We start from the raw sequence: 16,652 nt of genomic DNA, 5'->3' as shown, positions 1-16,652 counted from the left end.
GAAAAGATGGTAGAAATGTGAAAGAAGTAGCCAGAGTGACAAATGTACACTTTTCTATCAATATTTCTCTATTGTTTAAATATAGATAGAAGATAACTTTTTAAATACAATTTTTCAAAGTTAGAAAATTATATACTTAGATATATACTGACATAAAGAGACATCTACAATATATTGCTAAACTAAAATGTATATTGCAAATTATTATGTTCACTATGATGTCATTTGGGAAAAAATATGTTTTTTCTACTTTATATATTATATACACATACACACATATAAGCTATATGGTGGTGGTGGTTTAGTCACTAAGATGTGTCCAACTCTTATGAACTCATGGACTGTAGCCCACCAGGCTCCTCTGTCATGGGATTTCCCAGGCAAGAATACTGGAGTGGGTTTCCATTTCCTTCTCCAGGAAATCATCCTGACACGAGGATTGAATTTGCCTCTCCTGAATTACAGGTGGATTATTTACTTCTGAACCACCAGGGAAGCCCATAAAATATATATACAATAATGTTAATAGTATATATATTATTAATATATACATGATTATATATACATATATTATATACATGTGTATATATACATATCTTATATACACACATATGTGATGTGTATATATATATATACATTTATACATACTTTAATGCTTCTATATACATTGAAAAGATATGGATGTATATACATCATTCAGTGTGTACCTTTGGGAATTGGGCTGTCTAGAATGAAACTTTCACATTTTCCTATTTTCACTTTCATGTTATTTGACTTTTTGAAATGTAATATTTTTAGATTAAAGCCTATTCTTTTAATAAAATAACAGGTTTTTGTTATTTAAAAAATTAAAGCAATGTGGAAAGAAAAAGAAGGAAAGTAAAAATCAGTTTCAAAATCCACTCCAACTCCTACTGCCTAGAAATAAATGTTAAAATTTGGTGGATAACATTTAAAATATCATGATTTGCCTTTGTTCATATGTGATAATGATATAGATGGATATGTAGATAGAAAAAAATGGAATCTGTTTCTGCTAATGTTACAATAAAATACTAAATTTAATTTTTCTTGATTTAGAAATGAAAATTAAGGTAAAAATCAAAGTAACTACTTCTCAAATAAGTATATTCATAAGTATTATCCCTCTTAGAGTAAGTCAATATTGTATTGGAGCTTCTTGCTGTAAAGATACTAAAACATAATCACTTATTTAAAGACTGGAAAAGAGGAAATGAAAGTCATTATTTCTAAAGTGTGATATAATTATCCACATAGGGAAACCCATAGATGATAATCCAAGTATCTAGAAATAAGCAAGAGTTAACTAAACTAACTGGATGTAATATTAACATATAAAAGTCAAGTAATTGGACATCTGCTTCTAAGCATAATGGAGAACATGGGACATTCATAATATTTTCCACAAATCATTAGAAAACTGGACAAAGGGAGAAACAATGATTTTTGGACACACAGGCAGTACTGTGGTCCATGAGCGAAAGGAAGCAGGTGAGGTGAGCCTGAATAATCGCCCTGGCTTTCTGCCTGGAGGCAATATCCAGATCCCGGGCACAGAAAAGGAGATTCCCGTTAGCCCTGGCCCTCTCACTTGAGTCATGATGGAGAAGGAACTCGGGAAAGTTGAGACAGCTGTAAATTGCAAGACAGAATTTTATAGAAGGAGTTATTAAGGAAAAAAAACTTCAGAAACAGGCACTGAGGGACCTTGAGTCTTCTTTATATACTGCTAGTCTATGCACATGTAGGTAAAACTCTGTGAAGTCAGACAGAGTTGTGAACAATCCTCAGTTCCTCCGTAAGGCAGGAAGGCATCCGAGCTCTGCCTAGCCAGTGTAGAGATTCTCCAGTCATCAGTAAGGTATTCAAGAGAGCCCAAGAGGGGTCATATCTTCGTAAAGAAATCAAAGTATACCCCAAAGAAAAATGTATACTATGTATATATACTAAATATATAATATATAAATATACTATATACTATATATATACTAAATATATAATATATATACTAAAAATGTATATTATATACATACCATAGAAATGCTTAAAAGTAAAAACTGAATGGATTAAATTATTCTTCAAGTAAGTTAACTGCCTACCAGAATAAAGCACAACACTCTTTGGATAGTAAGGAAATCAGAACAGTCAATCCTAAAGGAAATCAACCTTGAATGTTCTTTGGAAGGACTGATGCTGAAGCTGAAGCTGAAGCTCTAATCCTTTGGCCACCTGATGCGAAGAGCTGACTCATTGAAAAAGACCCTGATGCTGCGAAAGACTGAGGTCACGAGGAGAAGGGGGCGGCAGAGGATGAGATGGTTGGATGGCATCACTGACTCAATGGACATGAGTTTGAGCAAGCTCTGGGAGACAGTGAAGGACAAGGAAGCGTGGTGTGCTGCAGTTCACAGGGTCGCAAAGAGTCAGACATGACTTAGCAACTGAACAACAACATAAATCTATAACATGATAGATATTCAGCAATATAACTTCACCATGTCTAGCACACAATTTTAAAAGTTACTGTGCATGCAAAGCAGCAGGAAGTTATAGCACACAGGAGAAAAATCAGTCAATAGAAGCAGACTAAAATATGACGGTGAGGATAGATAAGCAAATAAGGACAAAAGCTATAATAAATATGTGCAATATGTTCAGAGATTTAAAAACAAAACAAATGATGAAGACAGAAATAGAAGCTACAAAAGGTATCAAATAAAGTGCCTAGAGATAAAAGAAATGTGAAATAAAAAATTCACAGGATGGGATTAAGAGGGAATTAGACCGTGCAGACATAGCAATAGAATCAATCCAAACTGAAGAGCAGAGAGAGAGAAAATAAGACTAAATACTAATGAATAGAGCTTCAGTGACCTGTGGGACAATAGGAAGCAGTTCAGTATTCCTTTATTTGGAGTCTCAGAAAGAAAAGCAGTAAGTGAATTAAGCAAGGTCACAAGATAGAAGGTCTAGCCAACATCAATTTCATTTTTCTATACTAGCAATAAATAGTTGGATGTTTAAGTTTAAAAACATTATTCATAATAGCATAAAAAATGTAAACTACTTCGAAATACATTTAGTAAAAGATATGTACATCCTGCCCATTAAATATTATAAAATATGGTTAAAAGCAGGCACACTCTTTACCATCTGAGCCACCAGGGAAACCCTGACCAAAAAGAAGTTAAGAGACCTTAATAAATGGTGAGATATGCCATATTCATAGGTTGGAAGATTCAATAGTGTTAAGATGTCAGTTCTCCAAGTGGTCTACAGATTCATCTTCATTTATGTGAAACTACACTGCTGCTGCTGCTGCTAAGTCACTTCAGTCGTGGCCGGCTCTGTGCAACACCACAGACGGCAGCCCACCAGGCTCCCCCATCCCTGGGATTCTCCAGGCAAGAACACTGGAGTCGGTTGCCATTTCCTTCAATGCATGAAAGTGAAAAGTGAAAGTGAAGTCGCTCAGTCGTGTCTGACTCTTAGAGACCCCATGGACCGCAGCCTACCGGGCTCCTCCGTCCATGGGATTCTCCAGGCAAGAGTACTGGAGTGGGGCGCCATTGCCTTCTCCGACGTGAAACTATAGGAAAGACAAATTTTATTCAAAATGAAGAAAGCACACCAGTGGTAACCAGAAGCAGATATTAATAGAATGACTAACTGATAAAGGACACAGGTTGTATGAGTGCATGCATTTATCAATACTTACAGAACTGAGCATTTGAAATGGGCACATTTTCTTAGATGTAAATTATACCTTAGTAAAGATAATTTAGAAATAAGTCAATTGACTTTCAATATGCCAGCAAAAATTGGGAACCTTGAAAAAACAACCTATTTATAAAAGCAACTAAAAGTAAAAATTATCTAGAAAGAAATCTTCCAAAAGTCTATAACCCTTATGTTTGTATAAAAGCCTGTGTGTGTGTTTTCCCACAGTCAGTCAACCTATGCTTGATTATATTTTCAGTTTTTAAGCATTCTGTTTTGTTATGGCCTCTGAATTAGAAAGGCTTGATTTTCTGTAAAGGGTTTTTTTTTGGCTTCTATTTCTTTTTCATGATTTACAAGTTTCCTTTTCAAATATTCTTATTATCTTATCACATTTTGGCTATTTTATTCTTTGAGATTCTGTTTGTTCATGTTACTGTGTTATTTTAATGTTTTTGAAATTATGAAGAGCAATATATCTGAGCTATTTTTGTCTCTCTTTGGTTAAGTCTTTGTATGACATAGATCTTTTGCTTGCTTTTAGCTTATGTACACTTCCTGCATTTTTATATAGTACTTATGTTTAGGTTCTGTTTTGTTTTTGATAATTACTCATTTTTATATTTCATAAATATATATTTTATAGTAATATACTTTATGTTTTTGTTTAAAAAATTTTATTTTACATTGCAGTATAGTTGATTATCAATGCTGTTAGTTTCAGGTGTACGGACTATCTGCTGGAGAAGGAAATGGCAACCCACTCCAATATTCTTGCCTGGAAAATCCCATGGATAGAGAAGCCTGGCGAGCTACAGTTCATGGGGTTGCAAAGAGTTGGACATGCATGAGCGACTGGGCACAGAATATTGAGCACAGCTCTCTGTGCTATACAGTAGGTCCTTGTTGGTTATCTATCTTAAATAGCAGTGTGTACACGTCAATCCCCAACTCCCTAACTACTGCTCCCCACCAACCCTTCCCCCTTAGTAACCATAAATTCATTCTCTATGAGTCTGTCTCTGTTTGAAACAGGGTGGGTCGCATATCGAAAATAAACAGAGTACTTAACAAATTTCTTTCCCCTTTATTGTTCTGAAACCATCTTATCAAATGCTTCATTTCCTTCGCCCTGATAATTCATTTTTCCTTAGTGTTTGATGTTCAAGAAATTTAAATACTAGTAGCTTAAAACAAAGCCTTGAGTCACAGAATTTCTATGCTGAAGTATAGCAGTTAGTGCCTCACCTCCATAATTTACCCCACTTCTCCTCAGGAAGTTTCCTTTGTCTAGGGTTACAATTCATAGAAAATGTAAAAGAGCAGTAAATATAATTTCTTATTTGGCTCTAATTCCTCGCCTTTATGCTGTGTCCAACCAAGTTTATGTGTTGATACTCCTTATTTCTGTTGTGATCTAACCACACCTCAAAATCTTGTCAGTTTAAGCAAGATATTTGGATAGGACTAACACTTTTAGGGGAACTTGCTTCCTCCTCAAATTTTGAAAAATTATGTCAGCTCTTACTTTTGTCCAGGGTAGTCCAAATTCAATGTAATTGACTGGAGTACTTTATTATACATTTTTTGTATCTTGCCAAATACTAAAATGTGTAAATCAATGATGACAATGATTTTGGTGCGTTCTAGTATAACACTCAGAGAAGGCAATTGCACCCCACTCCAGTACTCTTGCCTGGAAAGTCCCATGGACGGAGGAGCCTGGTGGGCTGCAGACCATGGGGTCGCTAAGAGTCAGACACGACTGAACGACTGACTGCACTTTCACTTTTCACTTTCATGCATTGGAGAAAGAAATGGCAACCTACTCCCAGGGTTCTTGCCTGGAGAATCCCAGGGACGGGCGAGCCTGGTGGGCTGCCATCTATGGGGTCACACAGAGTTGGACACGACTGAAGTGACTTAGTAGCAGCAGTACAAAACTGTCTCTGCAATTTTCATATGCTAATTTTAAAAATGAACCAATTTCATAAAAAAACAATAAAAGTATACCCAAAATAATTTAACACATTAAATATACAGGTAAGGAGCAGTTATCCAAAAATAGATTAATTCCTCTTAGCTATGTCTAGACTATATTGCTTAGATATAAAATGCTTATTTATACCCATTCTAATAAAAATTTCCCACAAACAGGATGTCCCTTAATAATTAGCAAGAATAGTAACCAAGGGATCTCCAGAAAGTAACTCCAGTTGTTTACATACACACAAACTGAGTAGAGAATAACTGTTAAAATCTCCATTTTTATTATAATAACAAACCAGCTCTGTTGTATCATTCTTATTTCTTCTTATATTGTAAGCTTCAGTGATCCTTAAGGAAAATTCTTTTTATCAGCATGTGCCACAATAAGTGAATATACCCTTGAAATGATGATATAGCTCATTTTTTAAAGAAGCTGTTCAAATCATTAGATTCAGTTATTTCTAAATCTACTTAATTGTTATGAATCCAACATAATTCATTTTTATTAAGCAAAAAAAGTAATGTTACCATCTCTGGAGTGTACCTTTTCCTGTAGATGGTAGTCATCAGGGACCCAGGGTGAAAGACTAGCCAACATCTGAAATGTCATTGTTAAAAAGGAATTCTGGAGGATCCAAAATTAGCTATTAAATCTTGGTCTAGAAACCACACACATCACTTTTACTTAAAAAATCATTAGTCAGAACTAGTCACACAGTCCCATGCAACCATTAGATGGTCGAGACTTTTAAGTATACCATTGTCCAGAATTTTGAGAACTAACTTTAATGACTATAGAGTGAATCCCCCAGGAAAAAATTAACCTATGACTATCCAAATATGAGATAATCACCAAAAACAACACATTACCTAAACTTCCTGAGGAGACTGCTTATTATCCCATTGAGCCAATATATTGTAAAATAGGGAATAGTAACATAGGACAGTTAGATTAGTAAGTAAAGTAGGCTTCCAGTGAAGCCAATTCAAGGACTTAACAATCATTTTTTATTATGCTACATAATTTATGTAAAAAAAATAATTGGCAGAGACAAACATTGCATATTGAATATACTGCCAAAGTTATTATTAAGGCTAAAGAAGTAAGGATAGGGAGTCTTAATTCCCTTTTATTTTTGCTGGCACTTATTCTGGAAGAAATTTTCCACATTGAAGCCAAAGAAGATTTATTTTTATTGTTATTTTAAAGTTTTATAAGCTTTTCATCTTTGGCCAGTCAATTTCTGCTTAACGAATGTCTTTCATAAATGAAATTTGCTTATCTTCTAGAGAGTTTCTGAGACATCACATTAATTTTAAAAACAAATATGTTTGCTATGTCATACTGCTTTTTAAAATCAACTAACTTATTTGAACTTCCTGTTAATAAACAGTTTTATACAGAAAATAGGTCTTGTGACTTTGATCATCAGAAACAGTTCATTTTCTGGGTGTTGATTTGCTTCTTTTTCTCACATCATGAATTGGAGCTCTCCAGACTAATGCAAGCTGCTGTCTGTATTATTCTTCGTTATGGATGATAAATGTGAAACTTTACTTGTATTGCAATCTTCAGTCTTTTTCAAAGTTAATATTTTCTGGTAGTTGAAAAGAGAGATGCTAATGGCAAATCAGAAGCCTACTTGAGCATATCTGAGGGTGTCCTTTAGATTATAAAAATAAAGTATCCTGCTGCATAAATTTGAATTCTGCTAAAATTACTTATGATTTATAACCCTATAGCCCAAAGAGCTACTGAAGAAACCCAACAGGGTCATTTACATATAGTGTAAGTGCTTAAAAATAAAAAGAACCATCAAATTTTTAAAAAGTTAATACTTCAAATGTAAAAATAAAAAGCATGTCTAAAAAGGGAAACATTTCTCAAAAGCCTGTGGGAAATTCTATGTTCATAGAATTTTCCCTGAAAGTATTTGCAGACGTTGATAACCCTGAACTTTCAGAAGTGTTAGAAAATACATCATCACCTTTGGGACTTGTTTAAAAGCAACCCAAATATGTAAAAATATAGTCCTCTTATTAGTAGAATATGTAATGGTGAAAAGTTCACAAGGATAAAATATTAGTTGTTTAGTCATGTCTGACTCTTTGTGACCCCATGGATTTTACACTGCCAGGCTCCTCTGTCCATGGGATTCTCCAGGCAAGAATACTGCAGTGTGTAGCCATTTCCTTCTCCAGGGAATCTTTCTGACCCAGGGATTGAACCTGGGTCTCCTGCATTGCAGGCAAATTCTTTACCATCTGGGCCACCAGGTGGACTATAGCCCGCCAGCCATAAGGGTAAAGTCCATGCTTATTATATAATTACTCTATGCATGGTGTTACATGTATCAGCCACTAATAAATACTTGTTTATTAAATGAGTGAAATGTCCAACTATGGCATAATTAAATAAATTATTAAAAAACTGACTAAGACTTCCGTTGTGGTCCAATGGTTAAGAATCTGTTTCGCAATGCAGGGACGCGGGCTCAGTCCCTAGTCAGGGAACCAAGATCCCACATGCCATGAAGCAACTGAGCCCAACTACTGAGCGTGTGCACTCCAGAGCCCTTGTGCCACAACTAGAGTCTGTGGACCTCGAAAGATCCAAAGTGCTGCAACTAAGATCCGATGCAGCCCAATAAATAAACATTTTTTAAAAATAATACATTACTGAATAATTCACTAGCTGACTGTCATAAATTCTTTAGGAAAACAGTTTCATTAGGAAACAGATTCTCATACAATAATGGTGGAATATAAAGTGATATATTATTTTGGGGAGAGCAATTTGTCTTCATGTATCAAAAAGTTTTTTAAATGGGCCTACTTGTTATTCTATCAAGTTTATTTCTAGGAATTTTTTCTAAGAAAATCATTACAATTTGTGACATCATTTTGCTATAAAGAGGTGTATTGAAGAGTTATTCAAATTAGCCAAAATTTATGGAACTGTGGCTATTATTTTTCTTTTCTTTCTTTTCCATATTTTCTGTCATGTGCTTATATTATTTATAAATCATTACACATTTTAAAATTATGTCACAGAAAAAGACACTACCATGACAATGGAATTTAACTATTCTATAGGCTTTAAAGTCAAGAAGAAGATAATAAAAAAATCATAAAATTAAATCATTATTAAAATGGTAAAAAAAATTCTGACAACTCTTAAAGATCATTAAATAATTTTTAAATGATGCTATTGAAGACCTACAGAACTGTTTTGGAAAAACTGGTCCAGTTCCTCCCTTAGCCTCACTGCCATGCTTCAAGTCATTTATTTTTACTTCATCCTCAAATAATTGTTTTTCTGTCCAGTTGTTCTATCAATTACTAATATCAAAGTATGGACCACTTCAACTATTAATATTGACTTGTCTAAGTATTGAATTCTCTTTAATTTTGCTAGCTTGTGTTTCATATATTTTGTGGCTCTGTTATTACCTGCACATATTTACAATTCTTCCTAATGAATTGACCCATTTATAATTATAATATATACTTCTTTGTCTCTAGTAATATACCTTTCACCTTAAAATTTATTTTGTCTGATATCTGTATAGGCACTACAGCCCTCAGCTGGTTTAACCTATTTGAATTTAATATCAGTCTCTTACTGGTAGCAAAGGACTCTCAAGAGTCTTCTCCAACACTGCAATTCAAGAGCATCAATTCTTTGGCCCTCAGCCTTCTTTATGGTCCAACTCTCCCATCAGTACATGACTACAGGAAAAACCATAGCTTTGATCATATGGACTTTTGTGAGAAAAGGATGTCTCTGCTTTTTAACACTCTGTCGAGGCAGGTGATAGCCTTCCTTCTAAGGAGCAAGGGTCTTTTAATTTCGTGGCTGCAGTCACCATCCACAGAGATTTTGGAGCCCAAGAAAATAAAATCCATCACTGCTTCCACGTTTCCCTCTTCTATTTGCCATGAAATGATGTGGCCAGATGCCATGATCTTAGTTTTTTGAATGTTGAGTTTTAAACCAGCTTTTTCACTCTCTTTCACTCTCATCAAGAAGCTCTTTAGTTCCACTTCACTTTCTGCACTTCAAATGGTATCATCTGCATATCTGAGTTGTTGATATTTCTCCCAGCAATCTCGATTCCAGTTTGTGATTCATCCAGCCTGGCATTTTGTATGTTTATTATGCATATAAATTAAATAATAAAAATGACAATATACAGCCTTGTCATACTCCTTTCCCAGTTTTGAAATAGTCAGTTGTTTCATTTCCAGTTCTAACTGTTGCTTCTTGACATACCTATGGGTATCTCAGGAGACAGGTGAGGTGGTCTGCTATTTCCATCTTTTGAAGAATCTTCCAGTTTGCTGTGATCCACACAGTCAAAGGCTTTAGTGTAGTCAATGAAGCAGGAGTAGATGTTTTTTCTGGAATTCCCTTGCTTTCTCCATGGTCTAAAGAAAGTTGGCAATTTGATCCCTGGTTCCTAAGCCTCTTCAAAACTCAGCTTGTACATCTGAAAATTCTTAGTTCATATACCATTGAAGGTACCTTGAGAGATTTTGAGCATTACCTTGCTAGCATATGAAATAAGCACAATTGTGTGGTAGTTTTAGCAGTCTGGCATTGTCCTTCTTTGAGGTTGGAATGAAATCTGCCCTTTTCCAGTCCTGTGGCCACTGCTGAGCTTTCCAAATTTGCTGGCATAATGAGTGCAGCACTTTAACAGCATCATCTTTCAGAGTTTGAAATAACTCAGCTGGAATTTCATCATCTTTGCTAGCTTTATCTGTGGTCATGCTTCTTATGGTTCATTTGAATTCACACTCCAGGATCTGGCTCTAGGGAATGAACACACCATCGTGGTTATCCAGGTCATTATGACCTTCTTTGTATAGTTCTGTGTATTCTTGCAACCTCTTCTTAATCTTTTCTGCTTCTTTTAGGTCCATACCATTTCTGTCCTTTATTGTGCCCATCCTTGTATGAAATGCTCCCCTGATATCTCCCTGATACACATGAACATATCTCTATGTGCATGCTAAGTCACTTCAGTCATGTCTGACTCTTTGCAACCCTTTGGACTGTAACCCACCAGGCTCCTCTGTCCATGGGATCGTCCAGGCAAGAATACTGGAGTGGGTTGCCATATTCTTCTCCAAGAGATCTTCTAGATCCAAGGATCAAACCTGCATCTCCATAGTTTCATATTTTCTTTAATTCTTAAAACATGGCTTCCTTTAGTGAAACATTCAAGTTGCCTCAAAGACAATTTCTACTGACCACTTTCATTTTTCTGTATATTGGCTAAACTTTCCTCTTTATTTGCATGTCTCTTAATTTGTTGTTCAAAACAGGAAAATTTAGTTAATAGAGTGGATGATTTTTATTCATGGTGGTTATGCTCTATAAAGTCACTGCAAACCTGAATTAATAAATACTGAACTGGTGCACATATATATCATATGAATTACAATCTTAAATCTTTAAAGCAACACATCCTGGTAGACTGATTTTACAAAGAGAAAATAAGGTTTAGAAATGTTACTAATTTGCCTGAGGTTGCCCCACTACTGTCTTCATGTTGTGGTCACCTCTGATGAGAGCTAAAACAAGAAGGCAGAGAACCACCTTGTTTGACCTCACCTGAACATCTGTGGATGGCATCACCAACTCGATGAACATGAGTTTGAGTAAACTCTGGGAGTTTGTGATGGACAGGGAGGCCTGGCGCGCTGTGGTTCATGGGGTCGCAAAGAGTCGGACACGACTGAGCGACTGAATTGAACTGAACATCTGTATCAGATGCCTTTAAATTTTTGCTACTCTGTACACCCAATTTTTGAATACTCTATGCATTCACACTAAACATCCACGTGAATGACTGTAAAACACCATGAGTATTTTGGTGTCATAAATCAATTTTAGTGAGTAAGCAACAAATATGGAATCTGGGAATAATAAGGACCAACTGTATAATGTAGCAACTCTCGAGTCAGACACTCCCTTCTACAATTTTGTTTCTACTCATTTATGTGTTGTTGCTGCTACTGTTGTTTGTTTCGTGACTTTTCATGGCTAATTCAAGAGTATTCCCTGCAGTGTGTGGCCACTGAATCTTTCCTTTTTAACTTTCTTTTTTGTTTGTATTTTTAAGCCTGGATTTGTTGGGTTCACCCCTGGGTCAGCATAGCTTACTGGTCAGTCAGTGGTTGGGCACAAGTTTTCCATCAGCCAATGACTCTTCTGCCCTTTCCAAGGGGATCTGTGTGCACACGGAGGCAAACCTCCTGCAGGCAGTTTTCACATCCTCTTTCACCTTCATTCCTGCTTGTTAAGGGCACCAAGGCCAGCCAGATATGAGTAAGTCACTGGGTCTTTCTCCAGTTTTTCTGCACATGTGCACAGCCTACACATGTGCATGGATCCTTAGCAATATTTGGGGCTTTTCCAAACCCTGCAAAATCACTGCAGATGGTGATTGCAGCCATGAAATTAAAAGACACTTGCTCCTTAGAAAAAAAGCTATGACCAACCTAGACAGCATATTAAAAAGCAGAGACGTTACTTTGCTAACAAAAGTCTGTCTAGTCAAGGCTATGGTTTTTCCAGTAGTCATGTATGCATGTGAGAGTTGGACCATAAAGAAAGCTGAGCGCCAAAGAGTTGATGCTTTTGAACTGCGGTGTTGGAGAAGACTCTTAAGAGTCCTTTGGACTGCAAGGAGATCCAACCAATCAATCCTAAAGGAAATCAGTCCTGAATATTCATTGGAAGGACTGATGCTGAAGCTGAAACTCCAATACTTTGGCCACCTGATGTGAAGAACTGACTCACTGGACAAACACTGATGCTGGGAAAGACTGAAGGCAGAAGAAGGAACAACAGAGGATGAGATGGTTGGATGGTGTCACTGACTCAATGGACAAGAGTTTCAGCAAGCTCTGGGAGTTGTGGTGATGGACAGGGAAGCCTGGTGCGCTGCAGTCCATGGGGTCACAAAGAGTCAGAAAGGACTGAGCGACTGAACTGAACTGAACTTCCAATCCTTTAAGGTTGAATCATTCCCTAAATCTTCCTGTCAAAATTTTGACCAGCTTCTCTTTTGTCCCAGCTGGAACTTCTTTCTGTCTTAGACAGCTGTAATGTTGATTACTGTAGCTAATTGTACTTGTTTTTGATAATGCCTGAATGTAGGGCTTCTCTGCCAAGCTGAACTCCAAGTCAGGTTAAGTAGCAAGAAGGTCCCAAGAATTGGACTTTTCCAGAAAGCTCCAAGTCTGGTCAAATAGTGACAACACTCTGGGGAATGAGGCTTTTGCAGAGCTCCAAAAGGAGTTCAGTCCCCTTCAGTGGCTGTGAGACAGGGAGGTGCTGCACCTGGCATGCCATGGAAAGAGGGGTACAGACAGGATTATACTCAAAACCAAATGACACAGATCCTGCTTTAGTTACTAAAGTAGCTTCTCTTTATTTCAACATTATATATATATATATATATATATATATATATATATATACACACACACACACAAATATATACACAATAAAATGCACAGGTATTTAATATTCAGCTCCATGAGTTTTTCTAAAAAAATTTTATTGAGGTAAAATTGACCTGTAACATTATATTCGTTTCAGTGTACAACATGATGATTCAGGACTTGTATATATTGAGAAATGATCACCACAGTAAGTCTAGTTAACATCTGTCACCATATATAGTTTCATCTCAAGCAATTATTTTTATCACTTTGCTTGGAAACTAACTTTTGTAGCAGCAACCTATATTTTTGTTCACCATCATATTATACTTACCTGGTATGCTTTCCCAAGCTCAGCTGATAGGGTAATCAATTTTAATATAGTCATTTCTTTTTTTCATTTATTTATCAGCTTTTTAAGCATCCATAATATACACGATCCTTGCTATTTACTGTGGAAAAATTAAAGAAAACTTCACAAACCCACTTCACTTCATCCTGAAGGACCTTACAGTCAAACTGAAAAAGACAGACATAATACAGATAAAATTGTATTGGTGGTGGACAGGGAAGCCTGGCGTGCTACAGTCCATGGGGTCACAAAGAGTCGGACATGACTGAGTGACTGAACTGAACTGAATACAGATAAATATAAAATCTTAAAGTGTGTAACAAGTTCTATAAAATGATTAGAGCAGACAATACAAACAGTTTTAAGTAGTAAGTGATATTTCACCTAGAGGCATCATGAAATGCTTCATGAAGTCATGGCATAAAAGTCCATGTATTCATGGTGATAACATTATCCATTCTAGTTTCTAAATGTATATTTTTAAGACATCAGCTTACCTGCAGTGTTATATGAATCTAAGTGCTTTAATCATGGAGACAGGTCAATGGGAGACATATGGAGCAAGCAGGTTTTCACCTTTCCTCTAATCTTGCTATCTCAGAAACTTTCTATTCCAGCTGTGCTATGGCATAACCCTCAGTATTTGTCATTATAGTGTTTTATCTTAAAGGCTACAAAATCATCTAGCATTGGCCTATGCCTATCATCACCACCCTTTTGAAAGTTATAACGAGAAACAGCTTTTTGTTGGAGGGCACGGATAGTATTCCACATAGTTAAGAGAACACTAGAAAGCGGATCATATACTAACAGACCTACACTGCTGCTATTTTCATGATCAGACAGTGTGAGCTTTCATCTGTGAGCAGGCTGGTCGTGTCCATATTTGGTGCACTAGAAGATGTTGAATGAATAAGTGGGGCATCTGTGGAAGCCCAACGAGAACGCACATCTTCCAAATAAATGTCCAGGTAAAAATAAACAATCAGAGAACAGGTCTGTTAAATTCCACTGTTCGCTCTAAAAATAGTTATAAATGAAAATAGAGCGAAGTGTTTTACAAAGTACCCTGGCAATAAGAAGTGCTATTCCAGTGAAGTGTAAGTCCTAGGAATTCAAAAGAGTTGGGCAAAGCAACTAAATGGTGAAGTTATAAACACAGGTTGCTAAAGAAAGAAGCATTAGTAATAATGACATCCATGTGGGAAACCCCTGCACAGAGCACCATCAATCTGACCGACTCATGTCAGCAAGACAGAAAACAGCGACTGAAACAAAAGATCTGAAAAACTTGTTGCAAAAAGGTCAGTGGGGGACTGTGAATAACTTAGCATGAATAGTAATGGACAATACCAGCCAGTCTTTCTACGTGACCAGAACATTACAATTTGAAAGTACTCAAATAAAGATGAAACACTAGATGTTAAAATGCATTCTGTGTGTTTACTGGAAGGTGGTTCACATTAATCCTTTTAAATCTCTGCTCAGTATTAAAGCTTAGAGAATCCTTCATATGGCAGCAAGGAGTCGTTTTTCAAAGGGAGTGTAATGGAAGGATAATCCTAATATTTGTTGCTTGATTTTTAGTCCTCATTCAGCTCATGTGAAATTGGGACTCGTTTTGCAGATTGATTATACAACATTATAAATCTCAAAATTTAGCCAAAACATATACAAGAGTGAGTTCCAAGTTATTAGTCATGTGAAGTGGGGGAGTAGGGAGGATGGAAGCTCAGCTTCAATAATGATGCTGCCATTTTCTATAAATGTGCTACTTTTTGGATGCTTTAAGCTATCAAAAACTTTTTATAATAACATGTTTAATAAGCCAAATAAATCTGGATACCACAACAAAGACTACTACTTGAGATTTCAACTTCTGCATCACTCCCCTGGGGTCATGCTGTGTCACATAAAATAGCAGAGCAGCCTCCTGGCCACTGACTGTGGCACAATAACACTTGAACTGAAAGCCAGGTCAACTGATGCTAATTTGTAATTCTTTTAAGCATGGCAGGTGAGTTGGTTAATTTTATGTATTGACTTAGGTCAGTCATGGTAATGATTTTTTGTTAAACAGCAGTCTAGATATTGCTGTGAAGGTATTTCTTAGCTGTGATTAATGTATAAAATAGTAGACTTTGACTAAAGCAGATTGCCCTCCATATGGTGGGTGGGCCTCATTTAATTAGTTGAAGGTCTTAGGAAAAAAGACTAACAGTGCCCAAGGAAGACAGAGTTCTACCTTAGACTGTCCTTGGACTTGAGATCACATTATCTTCCTTCAGTCTCCAGCTTGCCGGCCTGCCTGTGTGTGTGTGTGTGTGTGTGTGTGTGTGTGTGTGTGTGTGCGCTAAATTGCTTCAGTCATGTTTGACTCTTTGTGACCACATGGACTGTAGCTCATGAGGCTCCTCTGTCCATGGGATTCTCCAGGAAAGAATACTGAAATGGGTTGCCATGCCTTCCTCCAGGGGATCTTCCGAATCCAGGGATTGAACCCACATCTCTTATGTCTCCTGCATTGGCAAGTGAGTTCATTGGCAGGTGAGCACCACCTGGGCCTGCCTGTAGATTTCAGAATTACCTACTCCTACAAATTATGTGAGCCAATTCCTTAAAATATCTATCTATCTAACATCCATCTATCTACACATATCCTATTGGTTCAGTTTCTCTGGAGAACATTGACCATCATAGCAAACAAAATAGAAACCCAACAACGTCTTCCACGTTTGCCCATCAGTGTGTCTGAACTACCTGTAAGTGCAACCTGGTCAACACTCACTAGAATGCTGAAGACTGTGGTATACATACACATGCTGAATACAATTCCTGTAGCTATTGACTTGAAGTAATAGGCTTTTCCTAAAACATTGAAATGAATAGCATACCTCTGAATGCTTTATTTTTACCCCAGTTGCTTACCAGAAGTGAAAGCAATTCATTATACGCATTGGGAATTGAACTGCAACAGAAATCTGATGGCTTTCTCTGCAAAAATGATGATCCTATTCCAAAACCAACACAAAGTGTTTTGATATGATTTTACAGTTGTGATGGTGTCTTAAGACATGCTCTATCTTCATATTTATTTGGTTCCCTCTTA

This window comes from Muntiacus reevesi, chromosome 4 (assembly GCF_963930625.1).
Source record: "Muntiacus reevesi chromosome 4, mMunRee1.1, whole genome shotgun sequence".
NCBI lineage: Eukaryota > Metazoa > Chordata > Mammalia > Artiodactyla > Cervidae > Muntiacus > Muntiacus reevesi.
Note: the sequence above shows the minus strand (reverse complement) of the source record.